At 35.9% G+C, this 16,682-nt stretch overlaps 1 protein-coding gene and 1 non-coding gene across 2 annotated transcripts in view; one reads left to right on the top strand and one right to left on the bottom strand.

Moving 5' to 3' along the window:
- Positions 1-16,682, top strand: part of LOC138705118 (matrix metalloproteinase-2-like) — a 672,465-nt gene that overhangs the window by 187,964 nt on the left and 467,819 nt on the right. The gene's annotated exons all lie outside the window — the stretch shown is intronic.
- TRNAT-CGU (transfer RNA threonine (anticodon CGU)) lies at positions 15,152-15,224 on the bottom strand. The gene has a single exon. It is a non-coding gene; the product is annotated as a tRNA-Thr (tRNA).

Raw genomic sequence — 16,682 nt, forward strand, 5'->3', positions numbered from 1 at the left:
GCCCGTCGAACTCAACCGTCGGTTGTGTTGCCTATCACACAGGCGAGCTTGGAACGCAATATGCTATTCAGATGTCGCCATATCCATTGCCAGTTCCCCCACCCCTTTCGTAGCTACAATGGAATCTACGGACTTGGGAAATTGAAGTTGGACAATATGCTAGACGTAGAAAAAAAACATTTGTTTTTATGGTTGGGCTGTATATTGCATTAAGTTATGACATACGATATGAACGAGACACATAAAATATGAATAAAACCTTCCGAAAGAAAGAAAAGCATGTCGAATAACAGGATATTTCTCCTACAGAGAATCAAACAGATAAAATTACAACAGCGTCATCTCTGCCGGTCCTCTGAAACTTGATCTGTTATATGAACATCAGGCTCAATATTTCAGTGGAATATAGGTCTATATATATTTTACTTAGTTATTTAACGACAATGTATCGACTACTAGGTTACTTAGGGTAGATAGTGTTAGTGATAGCGAGATTGTATTTTGCGAAATGAGACGGAGGATTCGCCATAGATAACCTAACATTCGCCTTACGGTTGACAAAAGCCTTGTGAAACCACAAACCAGGTAATCGAACCTACTCCCGAGCGCAACTTGGGATCGGCAGGCAAGCGCCTCAGCCGACTGAGCTACGCCGGTGGCTAACAGCAATATCACAGTCTATTACAGCGTTTCTCAAACTTTTTTGAAGTGGGACCACTTTTTTAAGTCAGAACAGTTCCGCAGACCACCTTACTCTTGTTCCCTTCGAAAGCAAATTTATCATTTTTGTAGCATATTTTAATACCAGTATACTCATATTTAAGACAATTAAAATTAATTTAATTAATTTCATTTTATATTAGTATTAGGCCTAACTAATTTAGCCACTGTTGATAGAAAAAAAAATCATTTTCGTTTTTTAATAAATCAAGGTTATTAGAGTTTGGATAATCTTTAACTTACAGTATTAACTGAACAAAATAAATAAATGTTCGTATTCACATTAATGAGATGGATGAGCCTGCCGATTCTTGCACAGTTGTTCTATGATAAATTTATTTAAATGCTCAATCAATATGATTTATCTATTTGCAAATTTTATTTGCTATTACATCTTAAATGGATATGAACGTTTTCGCCTATATGGCATCATCAGATAGCCTATTTAAAATTGACGAAATCTAAACTTAATCCATTAAATTGTACAAAGTAATATGCATAACAGAGTTGATTGATTTTATCTTGAGTTTTATGTAGTGGAAAACTTATTGGTGGAAATGTTCAATTTTGAATTTGTGTAATTTGTTTTGCCGAAAAATAAAGTATGGAATTTAAGATTGTGGATATGAATATTAATACATATAACTCATGTTACATTATTTGTTAAATGCCACTTATTATAAAGATAATATAAATGAATGCAGTACTCACTTCACATGCACATAACATGTAAGTTTTTCCCATTAATTTTTCAATTTCAATAAAACATTCATACATGTAACATAAGACGATAGACAGGTAGAGTAATAAATTTCATAAAATGTCAGTACTGAGAGAAAAAGTGAAAGGCGACTGCCATGTGTCATTTCCAAACTCTGCGATTTTCAGTTATAGTGTGATATGCAATTCGTATCAATTTTATTTTCTTCTTCTGACCGTTTTGAAGGACCACAAGGGCAGACCTCGAGGACCACAGGTGGTCCGCGGACTATAATTTGAGAAACGCTGGTCTAGTGCAGTCACGAAGCTTGAGTTGTGAGGGTGCTAGAAACAATAGACTGTGCCGGTACTATTTCGCATTGTCTGTAATGAGGCGATATTAGCGATCCTAGTGGTTAGCAACTATCTAAGGATGCATATTTACTACGTATTGAACTTCGTGTCTGTATATACTAGACTGTGGCAGTATTGTAAACCATTATAAATTAAAACTCCCTTACGAATGTTCAAAATATGAATATGATTTTATATTCAGAATTTAATAAACATGCATCACTAGTTCTGATGCGCTTAATTGAGAACTAATTAGATTAAATTAAAATAATGCTGTTAGGCTATATTTAGCTGTGGATATCAATATGTTTCCTCAGCACATATACAGAACTTTATAAATGATGAAAATTTCATTAAGGGTTTCTCATGTCCTTCATATGAAACACATGCGACAGTAATCACTGAGTGGAAATTAGTATCGACGCATGTTTGAATCGCAAGACGTTGAAGATATTGAAGATTAAAAATAATAATATGTTTGAGTCAAAAGTAGTAAGGTCGTAGGGCTATTACTACTCTTCTCCAAGAATTGAACATTTCAGATTAAGATAGTGAATGTTAAATGATATCAATATAACGTTATAGGGCCTTTGGTCCACTACGTTTCGTCCACTGACACATTTGTCCATTTCATGATTCGTCCATTAAGTTTTGTCCACTGACCATTTAGTCCATGTTTATGCTTCGTCCATTATGTTTTCGTCCACTGACTATTTCGTCCACTGTGGCAAAAAAAATAGATGACATAGTTTGGTGAAAAAGTAATTTATTTAAATTTAAATGTGTTATTGAATGTACATACTGTTTGTATTATAAATATTAGTCATAATTTTCTTCTTCCTGAAGAACTTCAGCAGGGTTAATTTTTAAACTACATGAAATTACTCTCAGATATATTTCCAGCCGGCCGTCGTTCTTATAGTCTTCATACCGTATAACCATTTCCCTGATGCGTTCATGATTATTAACATACGTCTGGCTTAATGGTGCACGGACTCGCGTGTGTTCTCCCAACATATGAGAAATCACCTGCTCATTGATTCCTGTTCATCCAGTAAGACTTCCAAATACTTTGAAATGCAGGGATGATGAACAACCATGAGTTTTTTTTTTTTTTTAAATTTACTATGCCAACCTTCGACGGAATTGTTAATCCTCTGTTCCCAAGACTGCTTCTTACACATTCCATAACCATGTTTCCGGTGTTGTAATTGCAGGTGGGAAACATAAATACATGTGTATTCTAAGATGGACGAAAGGTATGGACGTAAAAAGTGTGGACAAAATGTATGGATAAACGTAAATTGTATGGACCAATCGGTTGTAGACAAGAGAACGTGGACGAAAGGTAATGGACGAAACAAATTGTGGACAAAAGATAGTGGACGAAAGGCCCGCAAACTCAATATAATATCTGTATTTTTATAATATTGAGAAAATCTATTAGCTCAATTGGTGGAACAACTGTCTATTGACTGGAAGTTCCCGAGTTCAATTACAATTTTGTAAAGGAATTTTTCTGGTTAGCAAGACTTGTAGAACCGCCCCTGAGTTCACTCGATCTCCTGTAAATTGAGTACCATTTCTTTCTCTCTGGTAAAAGGCAGTCGGAGCGTGTTGCCGACCACACCGATTCCTTCTAATGTCGAGGTTATAAAACCATGGAGCTCTATATCTATGCCTTCCATGTGCCTTAATGACCTTTTAACATAATATTCCGGAGGTAATTGCAGTTACGTTGAGATATGTTATATAGGTCTATTATTAAACCTCAAGATTTATAAATTAATTAAAATAATTAACGACAGAAGAGTACTGTATTAGCAGTGAAGGTATGACTTACACTCAGTTGGTGAATAAGTCAATTGGAGTTGACTTTCTGACACATTTTGCTTTGTACTCGTATAAACAGTCTTTCCATTTTATTTCTTTACTACTAAGCGAGCACTATCTCTCGCTATTGTTTCTTTTACGCACTCACGCTGGTTATACTGCCTAAAATCGAGCCGTCATGTAACATATACCACAGGACAAGCACAAGACTCATCCAGTCCACTACGGAAAGGATTTCAATTTCATATCGAATCTCACAGTCAGTACAAACGAGAATATATGTACATTGACGGACTCTAGAATGGCATCACTGAGGTCCTCGAACTCTTTGCGAACAGAAATCCAATAGTCGCAGAATGATATATTTTCGAATTTTATTTTCAGTGAGCCGTCAATGAAATTTTTGAGCGGTATTTTTTTTTTCAATTTTAAGTTAATATCAGAAACATTTATGGCGACGGTGTAAAAAGAATTGTAAGTCTAATTGGGTGTTATCTCTTCTCTCAGTTTCTGGAAATTATTTCAAAAACTGTACCCTGAGATTTTGGAAATAGCATTTGATTATTTACAAATAGGCTATTGAAATGGCACTAATGATTAGGCCTATAGAATCACAATAATATAATGATAACGAGCACAGCTGCAAGATGGTGAGTAAAGAACACTAGAACAGGAAATAGTAAGGCTTTAGGCCCTATTTTGAAAATAAATATTTTTGTGAAATTAAAAGTTATATTTAGCCACTTTGCTCGTTATGAAAGAAAGAGAAGAGAGAGAGAGAGAGAGAGAGAGAGAGAGAGAGAGAGGGAGAGAAAATAACAATTGCATCATCTTACGCCCAGGTCTCCTGTGGCTAATCTTGAATCTGGCCCTGATCATTCAGTGTTTATCATGTAATAATATATATGTATATCCTTTCTAAAATTCTACGTACCCCCCATCACGTACAGTCATTTCCAACTGGCCAACCTGTGACGTCGGAGCACGTTTTCCCTCTCGGAGCAGAGCTGGTAGAGCACGTGAGGGAGGGTAATGTTGTGTCTCAACTATTTAAACATTTCCATCCCTTCCACTGCCACTCTCCTACTTTGCTCTTTTATCTATGCTTCTCCTCTCAAGGAAATCGAGAGTAGAGATATGTGACGTCACAGAACCAGCAGTTGGAAGTGTCTGCCCTAGCATGCCTTTGGGTACTCGTACTCCCGGTTGAATACCAACTGATTTACTGCATAAGGAATAATAATTATTATGAGATTTTTACATTTATCGTAATTGTATAATAACCTGTTATGCAAGACAACGCCAGACAAGCAACAAAAAAGTAACGCACCCAATACATATAGCAAATAAATTACTATATATCTTCATAGAATCGAACCTAGGTCTTCTGGACTTGTGACTAAGAACACCACTTCTTCAGTTACAGTAGAAGACAATGTAATGTAATTTATTTGTAACAAGTTGGACCCTTGTCAGCAGTTGGAGGCAAAAGGATCTAAGTTTATGGATTCAGACAGCGTGCACAATCGAAGACTACTCCGTAAGTATAAATCTAGCCCCGTACTTTTTCTTCTCTGACCGCAGCGTTGTATGCAAGCGTTTGAAGCTGGTCGGCAAGCTGAAGGTCAATTTAGGGAAATTATCAGAAACAAACATCTCGACGAGAAACAACACAGCCTCTTTCTTGCACACCGACTCTTGTCTCGTGTTATTCCTTTCATTATTGAGCAGTTCCTCCCACCAGACCCGACAGCATAGGTCCATTGGAGAAGCCGCAAAAATTGCATAATTCCGTACTAGGAATACGCAGACCTCAAATAATGATTTTGGTTTATTGGTGAAAGTTCTCCTTTCCCCTTAAATTAGAGTTAGCCTACTAGATGAAAAAATGAAAAGAAAGAGATTTTACCTTAAAAGCAGGATTTTCCTGCAAAAAGCAGAACGTGATTATGTGACATGTAACGTGAAGCTTTTATTTATTTATTTATTTATTTATTTTATTGCCAGTAAATTTCAAATGAATACAAGTTAATATAATATAATATTAGTTTATTATGCAACGAGCCTATAATGGTAGTAATTAAGACGCGAGTATGTTTGTTTATGAAAGGAGCGCAAGCGCGTGTCATAATTTTCATACGAGCGTCTTGATTACCATTATATGCTCGACCATATTTCTAACTTGAGATTATTCAGAAGTATTCATGTTATTCATGTTATGGTTATGTAAGTGAGGAGTGGAACTGACCTGAATTGTGAGATGTGCGCAGACGCGAAAGTATTGATTTTTTCCGAAACACGAATGTAATTGACCTTGATATAATCTAGAGCAGTAGTGTCAGAGTTGTAAGCTCCGAAACCGGTTGTGGAGCTAGAGACGTCCAGTCGGAGCGTGAACTTGCTTATGTCTGTGGAAGCACTGGAGCACGCAACGAGTTATAGTGGAGCGCTCCGCTCCGTTTATGCTCTGTTTGACAACGCTGATCTAGAGAATAACATGAACATTAGGCTTGATATAACCTGGAAATTGATTTAGAATTGAAAAACGAGATGACAAATTGAATTTATTTGAATATTATTTACAATTAACGCTAATTATTATAGTAACAGAACATAACCTTCTGCGACAGTATTGGATTTCCAGCCTCCGTGACTCTTCGCTAATTGTCTTTCGATTGCATATCCGAGAATAATCGATACTTGCGGTTTTATAATGGTACAATCAGTACAAAGGTGATTTCTCATTGGCTGAACAACTGAATTATAATGAATAGGTGTACTTTAATGAGGTGCATTAAAGGGCTACTACCAGGTGTATAATTACTACATTTCGGCATGGTCGAGCATAAAATATAATATAATATAATATAATATAATATAATATAATATAATATAATATAATATAATATAATATAATATAATATAATATAATATAAACTAGCCCACTTCTGAATGAGTAAGACTCGTGCTCAGGATACATACATACATCAGTGGTGGCTGATTGGCTGAGGCAAGTGAGGCCGGGCCTCAGTCACTTTGCTTCCTTAAACTCAAAATGTTAGTGGTTTTTAGAAGTATAGGCCTATACATATTATATTAGTTATTTCAATGAAACGTATAGAGTTGTAGAAGAGAGAACTTTGTGATGTACTGTATATAGACCTGTCTTACAGTATAATTTGTTCCTGAGCCCAGGATCGCTCGTGCCGAGTCTGGCTTCTGCATTTCGTATGTTTCCACGGGTTATAAGGTTGTACTCGGAAAGCTGAAACTGAGACACATTTCTTATGGCCTCGTGGCCTAGCAGGTATTCCCCCACCCATCAGCATTCAATTCTCCCATTCAGAACACCTGTCTTTTGACAATACCGGTCTCAAGTGTTGGTTGAGATGAGAATAACAGTGGTGAATCGTCGTATGGTCCACTGTGGTTATGTGTTTCGGGAAAATATAAATCGAAAGAAATGCGATAAATAATTATGATAATTGTAATAAATTCATTGTTAGAGTGTCGTTATCGATAGGAAATAATAGTGAAAAAAGGAAAGTTTTAAATTAATACAGACCTACGCCATCACTGACAATTTTTCAGAAAGATAATCTTAAAACGCGAGCTTTCAATGCATCCTGATGTGAGTAGCGTAAATGGGTCTTTGGTAATAAACTTTTCTGTTGATCGTGCTTATTGCTGTCAAAAAACAAAACAGAAACAAATAAAAAAGAGAGAACAGTGTGTCTACTGAAACATCAGCGACTTGAAAAATATTTCCAGGGGAATTTCAACACATGCTTCTTCAGTTGAGCATAATATTCGTTTCTTTATAAAAATTAAATAGTTAAGCCTACTGAAATCGACTCACAGCATAGCAACTTATTTGAAGATTGACATATTATTTTTCAATAATGATCATATAATAATAGTAATAATAATAATAATAATAATAATATAGTAATAATGTCAATCATAATAAAGTATCATCAATAATAAACATTTTTACGGAAGGTAGCTTGCTTAAACTACTAAGTAGGCTACAGGCCTCACCGAGGATTTCGGTCACCAGCCGCTACTGACATACATATGTAAGGCCCATGTCGGAATACTAGGGAATGAGATAGCTGACCGTCTTGCCAAACAAGCCGCTATAGAAGATGAAGGGGAAATAGCTTATAACAAAATACAGAGAGATACCATATTAACAGAAGAGAGAGAAAAGACCTTAAGAAAATGGCAAGAGCAGTGGGCTATCTCAACTAAAGGCGCAATAACGAAATCATTCTTCCCATCAATTAAAAACAGATTGAAGATAAATTTACCTGTCGGGGCAGAATTTACTTCGATTGTGACAGGTCATGGCTTCACAAGATCGTACCTTCACAGATTCAAGATTATTCCAACTCCAACGTGCCCTTGCAGACTATAAGAAGAACAGACAGTCAACCATATAATATTAAGATGTGCCACACTGATAAAAGAAAGAAGAATTCTACGAGCTAGTATAATACGCACATGTCAAACCTGGCCTCCACCTTTTGATCAGTTCACAACAACATACCTCAACAGCTTCAGAAAATTTATAAAATCCATAGAATTTGGCAAAATGTACAGTAATTGAAATTAGAAATAATATTAACAATGATGGTAACCTAAAATATAGGGTGCATCAGAAAGAACGGATGGATTTCACAGAGCAAGAAAATTGTAAGGATTCATCAAATCAAAAATTTATTGTTATCAACAGATTCACCAATACATGCAGTTTACTTACGGTATACAACATCATCCATATGATGTCCTCGGCTTTCGATACAGGCATCGAGTCCACACCTGTGGAGTAACGGTCAGCGCGTCTGGCAGCGAAACCAGGTGGCCCGGGTTCGAATCCCGGTCGGGGCAAGTTACCTGGTTGAGGTTTTTTCCGGGGTTTTCCTTCAACCCAATACGAGCAAATGCTGGGTAACTTTCGGTGCTGGACCCCGGCCTCATTTCACCGTCATTATCATCACCTTCATCTCATTCAGAAGCTAAATAACCTTAGATGTTGATACAGCGTCGTAAAATAACCCAATAAAATAAATAAAATAAAATACAGGCATCGAGGCGTTTTCAGAAGTTCGCCGTCACTTTCACAGTCATAGTTGGTGGGATTGCCACGATTCTTCACGAATCGCCGTCTTCAGTTCGTCCAGTGTATGTGGTTACTTGCGCCTTCAAATGGTCCCAAAGAAAGAACTCGCAGGGCGCGAGATCTTACCGTAACCTCGGACAATCTCAGTGCAATAGCATGTTTGCGGGCTGAGCGTTGAGGTGGCCGGACAACCTACTGTCTGTCTCCACATTTGCAGGTGTACACGCGCTCCGTGGTCGTCCAGGTGATTTCTTCTTTAATGTTGAACCTGTGGTACGAAGCCACCCACCGCAAAATTGTATTCCGAGTTGGAATCCTAGCGTGACATCCGATGCCGAAATAAGTCCTGAGTGGCGATCACAGACTCTTCATTTTTCAAAAATGTCTCTGCGATGAAAGTACGTTGTACACCAGACCAACACCATGTTCTCAACTGAAACCGCATTCTCTCGCTGCATATCGATAGTTTGAAATCCATCCGTTCTTTCTGACGCACCCTGTAGAAGAAGTACAATTAACTTGTATCTATAAGAATTTCAAGATCTCAATCAAAATTGTAAATATCTTGTTCTCATGTCATAAATTATGTAACTAATTTCTGATGCATGTAACCTATAAGATAAAACATTGTAATAAATATGAATAGATCATTTTCTTAATTAATAACAGTGTATATCTCCAATAATTGATTTCTTAGCATCGCCACAGATACACTTGATTGTACTTGTCACTATCTCTTGTCATTAGAGAGTTCTTGAAATTTTCCCCGCCATTCATAAAATATTTTGATACGATACCTCTTGCACAAAAGGGGAGATCTATAACTGAAACTAGGTTAATATATTTCAGTATTATTTGTATTTATCCTGGTAATAATGAACAGTTTGACTCTTAGACATTTTGTTTTTGCAGCATTAACTTCCCATGATTGTACGAGAAGATTCGAAGAGAACGGCAGCTACGTAGACTTTCGGCTCCCCCCTACTACCATTAATGCACAACACAATGTCAATACGGCGGTTGCTGTCGTCTGCGATACAACGAACTTTTCTGTTGATTTTCGAGTTCGTCATTTTTTTCTTGGTTATTATATGCTTATTTAAGTTGTGTTAACTCTCGCTAGTGGTTTTATATTTTATTGTATCCGTCTTAGTATTTATTTTATTATTGTAAATATTTTTGTTTTATCACTATTATTATTATTATTATTATCATTATTATTATTATTATTACTATTATTATCATTATTATTATTATTATTATTATTATTATTATTATTAATGAATTATTTTGTATTACAATCTTTGTATCATTTCTGTCACGATTATTTTATTTTTATTATTATTATTATTATTATTATTATTATTGTTACTATTATTTCTATCTTCAGCATTATTATTTGATCCCTGTAAAATTTTATGTAGACTACTGGACTGTACCCGAGCACGAGCATATGCTCATTTCGGGTATCTATTCACATGTATTCATTTCAAATGTAAATCTATACTAATAATAAATCTGTAGCCAAAATTTTTGTGGTAATTTTCGATTTTCTAAAAATAATTGGTGTTAACATGTATAATTAACAATCCTGAAACCGAAAATCGCTTTTTTTTTTATTTTTGTTTGTATGTCTGTCTGTATGTTTGTTACCTTTTCACGCGATAATGGCTGAACGGATTTCGATGAAAATTAGAATATAAATTATGTTCCTTGTAACTTAGATTTTAGGCTATATGACATTCAAAATACGTTATTTAAAAGGGGGGTTATAAGGGGGCCTGAATTAAAGAAATCGAAATATCTCGCTTATTATTAATTTTTGTGAAAAATGTTACATAACAAACGTTTCTTTAAAAATGATTTCTGATAAGTTTTATTCTTTGAAAAATTTTGATAGGACTGATATTTAATGAGATAAATGAGTTTCAAAATTAAAATAACTGCCATCTAAGGCGGTGTATTGAAATAAAAAACAAATGACTTCGTCTATAAGGGCCTTGCACACAACAATCGAAAGCTATGAAACATAGCCTACAGACAATGTTTCTGTGTTTGTATGAAGTAATATAGGAAGCTAAATTAACCGATTTGTATAATTAATTATTTCATCATTGGAAAGTGTAGTTTCTCTGGATGGACATCATGCTATAATGTTATTACAGTAACTTGTGAGTGAATTGAGGACAGGTAAGATTAAAATAGCTTCTTATGCACAGAAAACTTGATAGGTTATTCTGTATATTCATTTCCTGTATTTCTTAAAATAATGTTTATGAACATATTCATTTTTATCTCAGAGAATTAACGAACAACGAGAGTGTATTGATTTACTATGCAGTAATAGTGCGTTAGCTCAGCAATCCATTATTTTATAATTCAAATTTTAACTATGCTCAATTGAATCGTGTTAAAATACATAAAATACATATGCAATAAATGCAATGCAAAAAAATTGGGTAATGAGCCAAGCAGATTATGTTGCGCTGTTGTAAAAGCTGTTCCTCCTGAGATTCAAGAGCTCCCACAACAAATTAAAAACTTTCTAATTCGAGTACATCCGTTATCAACACACTTTTTACATAATATAATATAATATAATATAATATAATATAATATAATATAATATAATATAATATAATAATAAATCTGTAGCCAAAATTTTTCTGTTAATTTTCGCTTTTCCAAAAATAATTGGTAATAACAATTAATAACATGTTAAAGGAATTGTCATTGCACCAAATGAGTGGTCTCTGGATCAAAATGATCGCATTTTAATATTTTAAATACAATTTAAATTAAGTAACATATTAAACGATTTATCCTTCTATCAAACACGAATGTTCCCTGGATCAAACGTCCTATTTTAATTATGTAATTACTTTATATATATTTCTAACGGGTGCAGCGGAGCGCACGGGTACGGCTAGTTGTAAATAAATTTGAATTTTAATTTGAAAAATTATTGTAATATTTTATGTAAAGCATGTAGTATTACTCCAATGTAATGGAGAATGCTGATATACCAAAAAAAAAAAAAATACATACATACATACGTTGACCTTGACTTTAATGCTGTTGCTTTAGGTTCGTCCTGCCTTAATCTGTCACTGTCCGCGAGGACATGCGTGACGTGTCGCTTCGTACTTGCATCGCAGCGGCAGTCTCACTTGATGCAGCAACACGATCTGATATACAGTATATTCCGTCCTCGACAGGATGAGGCGTGGTCGCGGTTATGAACCCTTGCTTTAAAGTAGACGTCCCACTATGCGAACACAACTATTTTCGCGACTATTTTTGCAGTCTTGCCATTCTTTCAATTGTGTATATCTTGTTTTACCGGCAGGTTGGCCTGTAGCCTATTAGATAAAATGTTGCTAGTCTGGCTGTTGCAGCTGGGAAATATTGAGATATAAATAGAAACAGGAAATAACATAATAAGAATTCCTGATGATTCTATAAATACTGCTACTATAAATACTATTTCCTACCTTCTTCTTAGTCTCCACATAATATGATCCATATATTTTAATGCCGTCTATCAATTGTTATTTTATGCTCGACCATGCCGAAATGTACTAATTATACATCTGGTAGCAGTCCTTTAATGCATGTCCTTAAAGTACACCTACTCATTAAAGTACAGGTGTTCAGCCAATGACGAGTCAGCTTTGTACCGTTATAAAACCTCAGCCAATGACAAGTCAGCTTTGTACCGTTATAAAACCGCAAGTATCTATTATTCTCGGATATGCAATCGAAAGAGAATTAGCGAAAAGTCACGGTGGCTGGAAATCCAATACTGCCGCAGAAGGTTATGTTCTGTTACTATAATAATTAGCGTTAATTGTAAAATATAATATTTAAAATAAATTCAATTTGCCATCTCGTTTTTCAATGTCGAATTCAATAATCAAGGTTATAATATTATAATATTATCAAGTTTAACGGGACTACGACAAGGTCAATGACATTATTGTTCCTCGGAAAAAATCAATACTTAGGCGTCTGCGCACATCTCACAATTCACGACCTAGAACAATGTCACTTCCGATCTTGTCAGTTACAAATAATATGTATACATCTGAATACCGGTAATTTCAAGTTAGAAATATGGTCGAGCATAAAAAGTCGTATGAAACTCGCCTATAATGGTAATTAAGAAGCTCATATGAAAATTATGAAACTCGCTTGCGCTCGTTTCATAAATATCCATACTCGATTCTTAATTGAGGGGCTGGGTGCAAGAAGGGAATTTTCGAGTATATGCCCTTTTTGAGTAAAACGCTTTATTGTGTTCTCTGATCTGTTATGTACATGATCACCAAGTTTCAGTTCAATACTGTGATCACAGAGGTCAGGAGTACCCAAAATGTAAAGGAGTGCATAGGTAACATTATTACGGTTTGAATTTTCAACATCAATTTTCTCAAAACTTGCATTTGGGAGAAGTGTCTTTCTTGCATCCAACCCCTCAATTACTATCATTATAGGCTCGTTGCATAATGTACTATTATGCTCGACCATGCCGAAGTGTACTAATTATACACCTGGTAGCAGCCCTTTAATGGACCTCATTAAAGTACACCTATTCATTAAAGTTCAGGTTTTCCACCAATCAGAAAGAAATATGAAAGCGCAAGTATCGATTATTCTCGGATATGCAACCGAAAGACGTCACGGAGGCTGGAAATCCAATACTGTCGCAGAAGGTTATGTTCTGTTACTATAATAATTAGCGTTAATTGTAAATAATATTCAAATAAATTCAATTTGTCATCTCGTTTTTCAATGTCTACATCAATTTCCAGGTTATATCAAGATTAATGTTCATTTTACTCTCTAGATTATATCAAGGTCAATGACATTTGTTCCTCGGAAAAAATCAATACTTTCGCGTCTGCGCACATCTCACAATTTACGAGACATTGCACAAGGTCACCCCACTCCCCAGTCAGATAAGAATAATATGAATACTTATGAATAATTTCAAGTTAGAAACATGGTCGAGCATAAAAAGTCGTATGAAACTTCCTATAATGGTAATTAAGACGCTCGTATGAAAATGATGAAACTCGCTTGCGCTCGTTTCATAAACATACTCGCGTCTTAATTACTACCATTATAGGCTCGTGGCATAGTGTATTATTTTTCTGCACCGAACTCTTTTCCTGTTCACCATTCCTTCCAGTTCATCCTTCAGAAGGCACGAAATATAGACACGTACTTCACATTAAGATCTGAATATCTCGGAGACTAGAGCGTTTTGCAGAGCTGATCTTGTAGCAGGCAGTGTTTGTTTTAATTTTTCTCTCACTTTTTGCGAAGAAGCGGTGGTTCCATGAGTTGGAATGTGCTACTGAATTTACTGCTATGTTGCAATTATTGCAAAAAACAAAGTCGATTTGTCACCAAATAAAAATAAATAACTCAAAATGGCAAAGGAATGTTCCGTTCCTTTTATCTTAATAATTTATTCTGTGAACACTTTCCATTTTGTATGCAACCATATTCATTTATAATCACAGATGACTTCCAAAATGTCCTAAATCCTTTTTTATATTTTAACTTTGTTTATTCACGTTTTAATTTGTCCTTTTGTAAGCCTATTGTATAACTGTATAAATTTATTAAACAGACTATCCTAAGTTTTGACTTAGTGTCTGCATTTTTTTTTCAAACGGATCTAAAGGCGTTTAATTTATTTTATCAATTTTTGTCATTTCTCTCATAACTTGTCATTTGCACTTAGGCCAGTTTGAAATCCACCTCTTCAATTCTTTATAACTCTGCGTGGAAAACAGTTAAGACTTGGTTTTTCTGAACCGACGCATACGAGTTACGAGGTGCGAGATCCGCCTCGCACAAATCCGGACTATGTGAAAGATAGTGAGTGGCTTCTATAGCCGCGAGGTGAGTGGTTTCTATAGCCGCGAGGTGAGTGGCTTCTATAGCCGCGAGGTGAGTGGTTTCTATGGCGACGAGGTGAGTGGTTTCTATGTCCGAGAGGTACGCAGACCTCGCACCTCTCAGCCATAGAAACCACTCACCTCACGGCTATAGAAACCACTCACTATCTCTCGTGTAGTCCGGATTTTCGCAACTCACATGCGTCGGTTCAGAAAACCCAAGGCTTTACCGGTACATACGTTCGAAGAAGTTGAAGATACACTTTTTTTTGTAATAGATATGACAGTTTCATAAATTATAGTATATATTTTCATAAAATTCTGTATGATTGTAATTGACTGTTTGATCTGTCTTCCATAAATTATCACCACCACCACCACCACAACCATCATCATCATCATCATCATCATCATCATCATCATCATATAAGTTACTTATAGATATATTAATTTGCCCTACAGAATTTATCTGTAATGTTGACACTTAATATTTTAGGAGAAAAATTCTCTCCGGCGCCGGGGATCGAACCCGGTCCCTTGGTTCTACGTACCAAGCGCTCTGACCACTGAGCTACGCCGAATTCAATCCACAGCACCGGACCGAACTCTCCTCCTTCGATGTTTCCCTTTGTGGCCTGACTCCAAGTTAGGCATATATATATATATATATATATATATATATATATATATATATGTTGACGTATATCCAATCTCAACTGCCGTTATACTAGGAGCGCACTCAGCTGAGTGACTTGTTGGCCGGGAATCCGCAGTTATTATGCACTGCTAGCTGAGAGAATATTATAGATATATTAATTTGTCCTACATCGAAGGAGGAGAGTTCGGTCCGGTGCTATGGATTGAATTCGGCGTAGCTCAGTGGTCAGAGCGCTTGGTACGTAGAACCAAGGGCCCGGGTTCGATCCCCGCGCCGGAGCGAATTTTTCTCCTAAAATATTAAATATAAGTTACTTGTAGGATCGGACCTCCACTGCGTTGTACTTTCGTTCTTGTAATGATTAATAGTCAGCAGTGAACAGAAATTACTACCGGAACTCCCTGGCCATGTGGTGTGCTTCGCGTAAGGCGAAACACAGTGTAAAGAACATGCTTTTAAATTTACTTGCCTTCCGGGAATCGAACTAAGGTCATCTGATTCAAAATTTCCCATTTTTTAAAACTATAGACCGTTTAATAAGTCTGTCTACTAATATGGTTGATTTTCCTCAAAGGCAATTTTAGCGCAGAATAGAAACAAACTCTGTTTAAATGACACTTGCAATGTGTACCCAGATACGACACAGCATGCAAATACTTATTTAACGGATCGTTTTACTAGAAAAACAAACATTTTTCAAAAATAAATTTTTCTTTTATTGTGAAACTTTCCCTGAAGCCTCTACTTGTATTTCTCAAGCTCCTCTACTTCCCTCGTGACCTCTGACATGGCCTTGTCCTCTCTTCATTTGTTTTTTATTTACTTCATCTTGAGTTTTTTGTGATTCTCCCTCTGAGTCACTGTGGACTGTTTGAGGCGTCTTGAAACAGTGTTACCATGCAAGTACTACAAGTGTGCTTCCACTTACACGTGTCATGTACTCCGAACGTGTCAACTCTTCATCTCGCTAAGCATCAGGTGAAATCATACATATGACTCGCTGTATTAGCGGTTGCAGCTTCGCTTGCTGATTCTTAAAACTGTTATAATTATTGACTTCTTTATCAGAGTCTTACAACTTTAATATGGGGACAAGCCAGAAAGTAAAGTTCCAAAATGTAACAGGCCTACTATACGCCTTGCTAGAGAAGTAACTTCAACAGGATCTTCTATTTCTGCTTGTGCAAAGAGCTGTAAGTGTAATTTACTTTGCTGAATAGCTACCTCTTCCTCCTCCTCCTGCTTTTTTTTTCCCCCTTTTCATTCCTTCATGATTGCCCACAGGGCGAACAGTAATCAACAGGTTTGGGACTACACTGCCCCGTCGATATAGAAGAAAGTCAATGTTTACCTACTTAGGTATAACACGCGGAGCAAGTAC

The sequence above is a fragment of the Periplaneta americana genome, chromosome 1 (assembly GCF_040183065.1).
Source record: "Periplaneta americana isolate PAMFEO1 chromosome 1, P.americana_PAMFEO1_priV1, whole genome shotgun sequence".
NCBI classification, from domain to species: Eukaryota; Metazoa; Arthropoda; class Insecta; order Blattodea; family Blattidae; genus Periplaneta; species Periplaneta americana.